Below are 13,316 nucleotides of genomic sequence, written 5' to 3' on the forward strand. Positions count from 1 at the left end.
ATTACAGCAAAATTGGTGTTTATCCTAAGGACAATGAGAAAGCACCAGAAGGGTATTGAGCAGTTTCAGGATAAGATTTGCATTTTGAGGGGCGCCTTCTTTTTCCATAGAACTACAAATAGGGAGGCACGGGGGGGGGGGGGGGGGGGGTGGTGTTCAGTGGTTGAGCATCTGCCTTTGGTTCAGGTCATGATCCCAGGGTCCTGGGATTGAGCCCCTAATTGGCCTCCCGGCATGGAGCCTGCTTCTCCTTCTGCCTGTGTCTCTGCCTCTGTGTGTCTCTCATGAATAAATAAATAAAATCTTTAAAAGAACTGCATTTTGGAAGGATCTGTCTGGCTGCAGACTGATGAGCTAAGAAGTGGAACAGACCTCACGAAAGTTACTGGAGTAGAGGAGGGAACTAAGGCAATGAGGTGAAGGAGAAAAGTGGGCAGATATGACAAAGTTATTCACAAGACCTGGGAAAGAACTGGCTTGTAGGCTTCTGGCTTACATAAAAGGTGATGTCATTCACTGAGACAGGGAACAGCAGAGAGGATCAGGAAGGGCAAGAAAAGGGCGAGACTTCTTTTTCTTTCTTTTAAGATTTAAAAAAAAAAAAAATTATTCATGAGAGACACACAGAGAGAGGCAGAGACACAGGCAGAGGGAAGCAGGCTCCCTGGAGGGAGCCTGATGTGGGACTCAATCCCAGGACCCCAGAGTCACAACCTGAGACAAAGGGAGACACTCAACCACTGAGCTACCCAGGCGTCCCAGGGTGAGATTTGCATTCTAAACACATTGAAGGGGGAATCCCTGGGTAGCACAGTGGTTTGGCGCCTGCCTTTGGCCCAGGGCGCGATCCTGGAGACCTGGGATCGAATCCCACGTCAGGCTCCCGGTGCATGGAGCCTGCTTCTCCCTCTGCCTGTGTCTCTGCCTCTCTCTCTCTCTGTGTATGACTATCATAAATAAATAAAAATAAATAAATAAACGCATTGAAGTTTGCAGTAACTCTGAGAAACTTGAAAGATGTGATCAGGTATGTGAACAAAAAGGTCTCAGTGGCCCAAGGACAGGTCTAGCCTGGACATGCATGTTTGGGAGCCATCTGTGTATAGGCAGGAGTGGCTGAGATGACCGAGGTAAGGAGCAGAGAGAAGACAAGGAGTCCAGGAGTGACCTTGAGAAATGCCAACATTTAATGGATGGTGTCACACAATCACTTTAAATCTAGATTGAGGGGCAGCCCAGGTGGCTCAGCGGTTTAGCACCTGCCTTTGGCCTGGGGCGTGATCCCAGAGACCCAGGATCGAGTCCCACGTCAGGCTCCCTGCATGGAGCCTGCTTCTCTCTCTGCCTGCCTCTCTCTCTCTCTCTGTCAAATAAGTAAATAAAATCTTTAAATAAAAAATAAAAATCTAGATTGAGGAAAATGAACCTTTACAGAATTTTGAAGAGTGACAAAAACAATAAACAGAAACACAATGAAAAGAAAAAGAGGAAACCAAGAAGAGACTGTCTCAGCCAAGAATAGTTAACCAGTGTCAAACATAATCGAGAAGGCCAGTAAGATAGAAAATGCGGGATCCCTGGGTGGCTCAGCGGTTTAGCGCCTGCCTTTGGCCCAGGGCGCAATCCTGGAGTCCCGGGATCGAGTCCCACGTTGGGTTCCTGGCATGGAGCCTGCTTCTCCCTCTGCCTGTGTCTCTGCCTCTCTCTCTCTCTCTCTCTCTCATAAATAAATAAATAAATAAATAAATAAATAAATAAATAAATAAATAAATAATAAATCTTTAAAGAAAATGCCCACTGGATTTAGCACTATACAGTCACTAATGACCAATGGGGACCGATGCTAGGAACGTCAAAGAAAACCATTTGTTAAAACTCAATCTTGGGTTTAAGACTTATCTATGATCCCATTGATAAGCTCATGCACTTGCATTAAATATCATTAAGTTTCTAGGGGAGATTTTAGCAAACCAAAAAATTTATAAACTAACACACAATTTTACACAGTATAAGACTTCCAATATGATGTGGCTATCTAACGACATCCAAGAAAATAAGCAGAGGAAAATGTGGGACGAATGTCAGGAAAGTACACAACAGTGGTGGAAGCACAGCTCTTGAATCATTTAACTCCTTGGCAGCAGAGCCATTTTTCCTGGAGCTAAATCTATTGCTAGCAATGAAGATCCTGGGAATCTCTAGTACGAAGGATTAATAGACTGGCCCAAGCCCTGGAAAATACATTGAAAGGAACAATCTAGCGCTAGCTTAGAAGGGATGAAATGACCTAATATCCCACTGCCAGATCTAGAGAGTAATAGATTGTAATAATAATAATAATAAAGGACCTCTTTAACAATATAACCTTGCAATACAAACTTCTTTTCCGTGATTTATCATCTCAGTTGCTAAAAAAAAAAAAAAAAAAATCAAAATAAGAAAATTTCCTAGATTTGTGTGACATTTTAATCAATTAGAATGTATATATACTATTATTGACAGTTGAAATTTAATCAAACTCTCTACTGATTTAAAAATCTTGGGATCCCTGGGTGGCGCAGCGGTTTGGCGCCTGCCTTTGGCCCAGGGCGCGATCCTGGAGACCCGGGATCGAATCCCACGTCGGGCTCCCGGTGCATGGAGCCTGCTTCTCCCTCTGCCTGTGTCTCTGCCTCTCTCTCTCTCTCTCTCTCTCTCTGTGACTATCATAAATAAATAAAAAATTTAAAAAAAAAAATAAAAAAAATAAAAATCTTCCAGTAAGATCTTTCATCCTAAACTAGCTACTTATCTTGCGATACATGCATCAATAAAGACCTAAAATGTAAACATGTGTAGGAGCTTGAAGGATAGCCAAATACTTTAGATAGCAATTTCACAAGTTTTTGTCAAATTACTTGTTTCCTGTTTCTAAAATATTTGTTAAAATCAGATATAAATTTGGTAGTATCCACAGAATTAATCGTATTTTCCTTTAGGGACAAACTTTATTTCCAAGAATGTTTTTTGAAAACTGCAACTTGTCTTTGAAGACTTGATCACAGTTCACTTAATAAAATCTCATTCTTGTCTTTATAGAAAATGAAACAGCATCAAAGGCATTGATCTTCATATACTACCAAAGTAAAGGAAACAAGGCACTTGAAAATTTTAGGTTTTGTAAATAGTAACAGGTCCTACGTGGCAGATATCTTAAATATTAGTTAGACTAAGTAGATGGACAGCTACATGGTACTCATTAGTATACAACTGTCCCTTGTTTTAAAGATGATGTGACAACCTGTAGTTATAGGTGGGGATGAACGGATCAGCTCATTACCAGCATTCCTGCCTACATGGCATAGGCATACAAAAAATGTCTTTGACTTTGGACAAAGCAACTATTTAACAAGAATGCTGTGTGGCTCTCCCTTACAGACATGTACTCTGCAAACACCCAATAAGGCCATGTGGCACCACCATACAGCGGGCTGGGTTCCCAGCAATGCTCACCCTACATGCCTTGACACTGTATTTCACTGTGCTAATAGCATGCCGCTGTCTGCTCTACTTGTGGTTTAATAAGCAGGTCTCAAAATCTACAAACACAGACATTCATTCTACATTCCTTGGTAACACCTTCTTTTCATGACCTTAGAGTTAGGAGGAGAGGAACATGGATGGACATTTTATAAGGAAGAAAAATTTACCTGATAGGAATTTCTCAATTGGATTTGTTTACAGTTTATATTTTAAAAGAAGCATTTCAGTATGTTATTATGCTCCTTCTTGTGCCAAGGATAGTCGGGGATTGACAGGACACTCATTAAAATGACGACTCCCACAGATGCCAAACTGGTTCCATTGGGGGTGGAGTTGATTGAAGGTGGGGGGAAGCACATGCTCATTTTAGAATTAGCTATAAGAGACACAGAACTCAGCCTGAAAGTTAAAAATTATCTTCATACATCATTTGGAAAAATTAAGAGACGTGTTTTTAAAAATCTGGACTTTGGGGGATATTGATGATGACTATGTACTAGACTCAAAAGTGTTTCTCAGTCCACACACATGTCTACACTGAATAATCTGGGGTATAAACACTAAGAATGTAATGGAAAGACTGGGTTCACAAATAAATAGCTATAAAATTGCATATTTAGCACGCTTTATGACCATCAAAAAGCTTGCTCACTTCTAAAGTCATTATATTTTATAAACTCCCTCTTGACAAAAAGGCAGGAAAGGATTTATAGCCTTTGTAAAATTCTGAACAATCTGAGTCTCGATTCTTCAGTATACATGCCGCAAGTATTAGATCAGTGGAGTTAGATATCTGGAGCCATGAAAAAAAGCCCAATTCTGCTGAGACTGATTAAATATTTATGTCACATCCTTTCTATAGCAGAGCAGAAAAAAATATACACAAGATAAAGTGCTCTACAATCAGAAGAGTTGAAAAACTATTAAGGTCATTAAAAATCTGGACAAGTCTTCTTATATAGAAGTTATACTAAATAACTCAAAATCAGGAGCCCATCTCAGAGTTGTTTTTCAGCTATGGTCATAGATGTACACTAAAATATCCACACTCCTCACCCTTTCACCCACATGGGTGTGGTGACACACACTAAACCCACATCTGTGAGCTGGCAGCAAGGATTACGGGTGCCGTCTGTTACAGGAATGTGGTAATCATGGAATTGAAGCTCACTGGCGTGCGTGGGTGGAGATGAAAAGCCTGGTATTGGTGTCACTAGCTCAAGTGCTCGTCAGCCCAACAGCAGTACTAGCCTGACTGCCACAGTTACTGATGGACACCTCTTCCTGGGGCAGAGGACAGGTCATGTCTTCTTTTGCCTCTAGGTCTTTGCACTACCTGAAGATGCTCACTCCATCTCTTTGTCCTTCCAGCAACCCCCTGCTCCTTCATTCTCTTAAGTGCAACCCTGTTGAGGCTTTCCCGGATTGCCCCAGGCACATCTAGTGCTGTCTCTCCTAGATTCCCATTGTACCTTGCACTTACTGCCAATATACAGCTTAACAAAATGCATTTACAACTGTCTTTATATCTGTCTCCCCTTTCAACCATAACCTCTTTGAGGGAAAATCTGGATTTTTATTTTTCTTTCCCTAGCACCTAGCACAGTGGCTGGTATTAAGAAAGCACAGTATTTATTAATTCACTAGAGAAAAACTGACAAAAATTAATGTTCCATATCCAATGGTCCACAAGTTACCTTGTTTGGGGAAGTTTTTATGTATTTATGTCACACTGACAATCACACTTCAGGCTGGGCTAGGAGAGTCATAACCATAAAGGTAAAATTACATCCTTCCTTAGGAGTGAATAAAGGCCTATAAATCACTGGGAATAGGAACTTACAAAATAATGCTTCTCTAAGGTCTGTTTCTCTAAACTGCCAATGTTAATTTTTTGTTTTTAAATCTTAAAAGAAATTAATGATTTTTCCACTTTTCAGAAATGCAAAAGATCCAATTGTCTTAATCACCTCTACCTCCTAACCAACCAGAAACTTATTTTCTTTCCATGGAACAGAGAACTGGAACAGCCATTCTGAAATAGTTCTGAAGACCTTATTAGCTATCACTTTATTCATTATGTGAATCACATTATTTTGGATCAAAATTAGCAAAAATCTGCCAACCTTGAGCATGAGATGCCTTAGAAAGGCTTCATATCTTTTTTAAGATGAAATTGTAACTGCTGGATACAGGAAATGGGCAAGATGGGATAAAAGAAATCAAGAAAGAAGGGGGGTATTTTATTGTAGAACAAACAAAACAGGCCAAGTGCTTTTTTGGTGACTATTCACAGAAGGAAAAGAGAGGGTACGAAGAAGACCTGTATATTGTGGGAGGGACATCAGTGTTGTTTATCCAGTATCTGAATTAACAATTCGTTCTTTGACTCTTCTCATCTCTACTTAATATGTAATCTATAAGAAAATTAATCAGTGTCACCCATCAGGCAGTTTATCTCTAGCTGAAGATTCAAGATATCTTCATACATACATTTTTGTATAGTCAACATATAAAAATTAAATGATAAGAAACTACCTAAGACCCATCACGACTGCATATATTTACTAATTGGCAAAATAATAAATCTCAAACAATGAGAGGTGGAAGAACAGGAACAGAAGACAGTACAATGAACTCTAAAGAATTAAGTATGAGGATAAAAATGTTAAGTAGGTATCATGGGTTGAACTGTATCATGCCAACAGACATGTGGGAGTCCGAACCCCCACTACCTCAGAGCCTCGCCTTATTTAGAGATGAGGTTGTTAGACATACTTAGTTAAGAGGTTATTCTGGAGCAGGGTAGGCACTTGATTCAATATGACTGGCGTCCTTACTAGAAATAACAGAAACACAAGGCAAGGAGAAGGCCATGTGACAAAGGAAGCAGAGACTGAGTAATGCATGCCAAGGATGTCAAAGTTTGCCAGCAAACACTGGAAGCTAGTGAGGAAAGGAAGTGTTCATCCCTAGAGGTCTCAGGGGAAGCATGGTCCTGCTGACATTCTGATTTGGGACGTCTACCCCCCAGGACTGTGAGACAATAAGTTTCTGTTATTTTGAGCTCCCGGTTTGCAGCCATTTGTTACAGCAGCTCCAGGAAACGAATACAGTGAGGAAGATATATCCATTCTGTTGGAAATGACATGGAGATAACGAGGTACAGCCATCACAACCCCTTCCCTGTGGGCCGAGGGGAGCGGACTAGGTGACAAGGAGACACGGGCTTAGCAGTGGAGGTGGGAGCAGCAGGCCTTCCGTGCGTGAGCGCTTCAATGTCATCATCGCTTAAAATGGAGGTCTTGGAAGAAAAAGAACAGGTCATCCAGCAGTTCCCAAGCACTTCCTGCCACCAGGATACCAGCAGCTGCAACCCCCTCGCAGCGCCCCTACGTTCGGCCTCCAAAGAGCAGGCCCTCCCGGCTCTTTCTTTCTCCCTACTCCAGAAAGCACACGGGCAGGAGAGAGCACTGAACAGGTGTTTCAGGGTTAACTCTGAATCCACTCTCATTTATACTGCAAAAGAAACAATGACCTCATCATTAGAAACAAACTGACTCCAAGTTCCCTTAGACCCTAAAGATGACCTCCTGACCTGCCAATTTAAGAGGCTCCACTGTCACTTCACCCATCCGGTCTTCATTTTCACTGATCTCAAAGCCCCTACTGCGTTTGTTCACCTGCCTATTATTTGTGTTCCTACACAGCAACCCAATAAACATCTAGTCTACAGAGCAGAGAAGGAGAAGGAGAGTCCATTAATTACAGCACAACATCGTGTTAGATGCCGCGGGGATATGGCAGCAGGTGGGGTGAATGGGAGACCCAAACCTCAGTGGGGAGCTAGGAAAAAAAGGATCTCAGAGGACATGACACCTAGGCTAAGACCCGAGAGATGAACAGGACAAAGAAACAAAATCATCTCTGACTGGTGATACTCACGAGGATCAGTATTAGAACAGAGGAGAAACGGAAGCAGGTTTTTTCAACAAAAGGTTCCCAGGGGATCCCTCGGTGGCTCAGCAGTTTTGTGCCTGCCTCCGGCCCGGGGCGTGACCCTGAAGTCCCGGGATCAAGTCCCACCATCAGGCTCCCTGCATGGAGCCTGTTTCTCTGCCTGTGTCTCTGCCTCTCTCTCTCTCTGTCTTTCATGAATAAATAAATAAATAAAATCTTTAAAAAAAAATTTCTCAAACTCTCACCTTCAGATTCAAGCCACAGATTCTAAGTCTTGTTGATGTCTTTGTAAAGTCCTTCCATATATTCCAAGAACATGTAATGTAACTTAGAACCACATAAATAAAGGAAGAAAGGGCCTTATCTTTTCTAAAAGTGGCCAGAATTACACATGAGGTATGTTCAAAATCTGCTGCACAAACTTCATCCTCCAGAAAGGAGAGCAATTTTTCCTTCACACGTCAACTGTGTATAGGTGCTGACTTCTTTTAAATCCGAGTGATGCTGGCTGCTTTCAGCATAATTTTTCACTTAAAAAATGCTTTGATGCTTATAATCTATCATTTCAACATTAAATTGATTTATAAAGGTAAAAATGTGGCTCTAATAATTTGCAGTTGTGGCTTCTGTGTTTCAGATGGTAATCATCTCAAGACAGACCACCACCAGAGCAGAAATCTGGAGAATGGCAAGGGGAAGGGACAGGATGCTCATGTCTCCTTCAGGTTAGAACAATGAAGCTTCAAAGGTGCAAAAAGAGGGAAATGCTTCATGACGTCCCTGTACATATAATGATTAGGTCAACCTCTCAAAAAAGGGGGCACAGAGTTCAAACGTTTGATAATTTTATTATTTTTTAATTAAATTTCTCTTTTTACCCGTTATTAATTGTTACAGGTGGTAAATAAGAAGGGTATTGTTAAAAAAAATAAAAATAAAAAATAAAAACGAAGGGCATTGTTGGTGAGATTCATCTCCATAAATTCCTTAAAAAAAGAAAATCAACTGCTAGTGCGTTGCCAGATTCAACGGAGAAAGGGCAGTCTTTTTGATAAATGCTACTGGACTAATGATATATTTGAATGCAAAAATATGAACATTGATTCATACCGTGTACCATAGACAAAAATTAACTCAAAGTGAATTACAGACTTAATTGCTTAGACCTGAAACTATAAAACTTCTTAGAAGAAAACAAAGGAGAAACCTTTTGTGGCCCTTGGTTAGGCAGAAGAGATCTTAAGTAGATTCTAGAAGCATAATTTGTAAAAAACAAAACAAAACTGAATATTTGGACTTTATCAAAATCAAAAATTCCTGCTCTTTGAAAGATGTTAAAAGACAAGACAAGCCATGAATGATAGACACAGCTTTACAAAACACACACCTGTAAAAGGACTTTTTTTTTTTTTTTTTGTAAAAGGACTTGTAATAGATAAAGAATTCTCGGTGTGGGGAAGGGGCAACAGGTGATGGGGATCAAGGAGGGTACCTATCATGATGAGCACTGGATGACATATAGAAGTGTTCAATCACTATACTGCAAACCTGAAACTAGTATGACACTGTATGTTAACTATACTGGAATTAAAATTAAAAATTTAAATGATACCAAACAAACAAACAAATGAGATATGATTACATATCTTTTAGGATGGCTTTTACAAAAAAAGATAATACTAATTGTTGGTGAAGATGTGAAGTAACTGGATCCTGCACACATTGCTAGTAGGAACACAAAATAGCACCGTCACTTTGGAAAAGACTGGCAGTTTCTTATACACTTAACCATACATGTACCATTCACCCAAAAACATTATTCCTAGGCATGTATCCAACAGAAATGAAAATTTATATTCCTCCAAATTTTCTACACAAATATTTATAGCAGCTTCCTCATAACTGTCTCAAAAAGAAAACAGGCCAAACATCTTTCAACTGATAAAGAGATAAACTGGGGTATCCTTATAGTGGACTACTCCTCAGTTTAAAAAAAATAAATAAATAAGGAGCCATTCAACAACATGGATAAACCTCTACACTCAAAAGACTACATTCTGTACGATTTCGTTTACAGGACACTCTGGAAAAGAAAGAACTACAGGAACAGAATGGGGCTCAGGTTGCTGGCAGAGTGTGACCACACAACTACACAGGGAGTTTCTGGGGAGAAGAATCTTTTCTTCATCTCATGGCGGCAGATACACAACGATATTTGTCAACTCAAAGAACTGTGCGCAAGGGGAAATTTACTGTGTATGACATAACAGATTTAACTGTCCAGAACAGATTATTTAACTGTCCTAAAGAAATAGTAACAACGATCACCTGTGATGAAGCATTAGCCTGTGCTAGTCAAACATACCAACTGCATTCAAGGGAAGAAGAAAATTAGATTACATCTCCCAGGCTCAGCCCTATACACCCTGATCAAGCAGACCATGTGTCTTAGTAAAAACCTTTAATACCATGCCCTTTATTATCTCTGCACACTTTTAAAGTTTCTTATTCCATGTCATCATCAAAAGTTTCTTTCTAGTCTCAAAACAGCACCACTATCACACATCTGGGAACAAAACCAAGTGTTTCCTGCAATGACAGAAACTTAACATCTCGGGATCCCTGGGTGGCGCAGCGGTTTGGCGCCTGCCTTTGGCCCAGGGCGTGATCCTGGAGACCCGGGATCGAATCCCACATCGGGCTCCCGGTGCATGGAGCCTGCTTCTCCCTCTGCCTATGTCTCTGCCTCTCTCCCTCTCTGTGTGACTATCATAAATAAATAAAAAATTAAAAAAAAAAAAAAAAAAAAGAAACTTAACATCTCACCAAAAATGAACTACACTCAAGTTAGATAGGTTATCGAGAACAGCTTACCATACCCGATGCACTACAACAATGGTTCTCTCCACATCAATCTGTGTATTGGCTCCAAACAAACAAAAGGCTTATTAGAGAAGAATTATTTTAGAGGTCTTAATGGAAGTCAGAGGAAATAGTCAATGAAATACTAAATATTTAATTCAAAACACTCAGTATACTTTGTTGGTAGCCTGAGACATATGCCTTATAATTAATAAAACAGACTTTTTCTATAAGAATCTACATTCTATCTGTTAACAGATAAAACTCTACAGAAGACAGAGAACAAGAGAGAATAAATAATAGAACCAATTAAAAAAAAACTCAAGCTATATGTAAAAATCAATAAAACGTAACATGTTTCCACATTACAAATCTATAAGAAAATGCAGTGTTTAGGAAATCCAATGGACCTACTATGATTTAAAAAAAAAAAAAAACGACTTCACTCATGACACTAGAATACTATTATTCTCCTGTACAATGTCCATCTTGTAGTTGGATAAAATACCTTAAGAATAATACATCAGGGCAGCCTGGGTGGCTCAGCAGTTTGGCGCTGCCTTCAGCCCAGGGTGTGATCCTGGAGACCCGGGATCGAGTCCCAGTCTCACTGCATGGAGCCTGCTTCTCCCTCTGCCTGTGTCTCTCTGCCTCTCTCTCTCTGTGTCTCTCATGAATAAATAAAATAAATCTTTAAAAAAAAAAAAGAATAATACATCACCTTTTGAGAAGTTGACAGCTTTAAGATCAACCTCATTATTCCAACTTTTAGAGAAGTGTCTTCTAATTTTCCCGAGGTATTTAGGCATGTTGATAAGGATGTACACGCATGTTTAAAGCAATGGCGCCCTTTCTTCACATGCTATTGGACGTGAAAATGGAATATGTAAAAGAGATCCTGGCAGAGGAAAGTGCTCTGGGAGCAGTAGGGGCCCTGGGAGCCCCGGCTGCTCCTGTTGCTACCACCAAGGGAACACCAAGTGCAAAACTGTCACCGCATGATGATAGATGTAGGTGGACCTTACTTAATTTCCTATCCATCTCTCCTCTGACACCTCCAAGGCTGCGTAGCCAGCGCTGACTGGCCGTGGCCATCTCAGCCCTCTCCCCAGTGAAGCCAAACCACAGGCCAGTGCTACATGTTCTACGTGAGCTACCGCTCCCTTCTGGTTCTCTGCGTTGCATGCCCACTTGGCACCATCGAGCAGGGCGGGCAGACCCAGTATGTCTGGTTCCTCGAGTCAATTCTAATGACACATGCAGCTGCTCAAATGCCCCACACTGTCCTAACACAGCTGGACGAACTGAAAGGTTACCAAGAGAACTTCATGCGAAGTCTACAGGCTGCAATACTGACAAGTCCGTCTTGAAGAGGGTGGCCTGCAACAGAAACTGACAGCACCTGTGCCTGATGTGAATCCTAACAGGAAAGGTAATGGGGGGCGCAGAGCGGAAAACTTCAGAAGCAAACGTTCACTGACAAAAAATAAAAAATTTTCTAGTAACAGGCAGTTCCATATACTTCCCCAAATTCTTCTCCCTTGCCAGCCAAAGATGATTTAGTTACATGTGGGATTTTGCTTTCCCCCACCTTTACCTGTTGAGATGTTATTCATTCTTTAAGGTCTTGATTAAAATTGTCCTAGGTTAGAACTACCCCTTCCTTCTAGGTACCTACGGCACTTTGTACAACTCTTCACTCTCTGCCTTATACTACAGTTGGCCACACAGAAGTTCTACTGGATTAAAACAGAAATTATTCCTAAACTGTATTTTCACTTTTTCTTTCAGTAGAAAAGATACTTAGATGTTGGAGGAAGTAAGGACCTGTATAATGCAAAAATGGATGAACTGGTTATATATTGTGTTTCTAGCTGGAATTCAACTTTAACACCCAACAACAGACTTTAACATAAACGGTTGGATTAAAAAAAAAAAAATACACTTAGCTTTACAAAATTGTTCATCCTACTCCAAATGTCACATGAGTAGCAACGTTTTTATTCATTCAAAAAATATTTACTAAAATTCACTCTGTAAAAACACTGTGCAGGTATGCAAGAGTAGAAAAATAAACCAAGGCTAGATGTTCTTCAGGTTGAACAATACTGCATCTCCAGGGATTTCTCTGCAGCCTGCCCCTGTGGGTCTTCTACCTTGCCAGAAAGCCATGCTGGCCCACTCCCTGCAGTCTGGTGGTTGTACTACTGTCATCCCCTCTACTTTCTTGTTTTCCAGTGACTAGAAAAAATGCACATGGTGGCGGAGGAGCTGCTGTCTGTCTTCCCATAATCCATTTCTCCACTAACAGACTTTCAGCGAGCACATGCTGGGATGAATAAAAACTACATTTCGGGGCAGCCCGGGTGGCTCAGCGGTTTAGCACCACCTTCAGTCCAGGTCGTGATCCTGGAGACCCGGGATCGAGTCCCACATCAGGCTCTCTGCATGGAGCCTGCTTCTCCCTCTGCCTGTGTCTCTGCCTCTTTCTCTCTCTCTCTCATGAATAAATAAATAAAATCTTAAAAAAAAAAAAAAAAAACTACATTTCTCAGCTTCCACTGCTAACTGTGGTCACATGATGAAGTTTGGGCTTACCAGGTATAAGTATTTCTCATGGCAGCTTCTGGGCATCTTCCTGAAGAGTCAGCTTGTGCCTTGTCTTGCTCTTTTACTTTTTGTCCCCTCCTCTTATCCTGTGGCTTGAACTCAGATGCTGAACAGGACAGTAATAACCAAGGTCAGACCCTAAGGATGGTGGAGGCATATTGGAAGGGATTTCCCCAAAGATGTCCATGCCCTAATCCCTGGAAACAAGGAGCTATACAAGGCAAAAGGGAATTGGCAGATGTAATTAAGACTACAGATCTCAAAATAGAGACATAATCTTGAACTATCCATATGTGGACAATCTAATCATATGAACCCTTTACAGCACAGGAACTCTCTCTGGCCAGAGCCAGAGGTGGCAA

General features: G+C 40.8%; 1 protein-coding gene and 1 long non-coding RNA gene across 5 annotated transcripts in view; one reads left to right on the forward strand and one right to left on the reverse strand.

Moving 5' to 3' along the window:
• DYM (dymeclin) overlaps window positions 1–13,316 on the reverse strand; it is a 342,875-nt gene that overhangs the window by 147,554 nt on the left and 182,005 nt on the right. The gene's annotated exons all lie outside the window — the stretch shown is intronic.
• The window catches only part of LOC140634888 (uncharacterized), a 38,556-nt gene that overhangs the window by 10,264 nt on the left and 14,976 nt on the right, over window positions 1–13,316 (forward strand). The window contains exon 3 of the long non-coding RNA XR_012032219.1: window positions 8,120–8,207. This is a non-coding gene — a long non-coding RNA (uncharacterized lncRNA). The remainder of the gene's footprint in view (window positions 1–8,119; window positions 8,208–13,316) is intronic.

The sequence above is a fragment of the Canis lupus genome, chromosome 6, assembly GCF_048164855.1.
Source record: "Canis lupus baileyi chromosome 6, mCanLup2.hap1, whole genome shotgun sequence".
Classification (NCBI taxonomy): domain Eukaryota; kingdom Metazoa; phylum Chordata; class Mammalia; order Carnivora; family Canidae; genus Canis; species Canis lupus.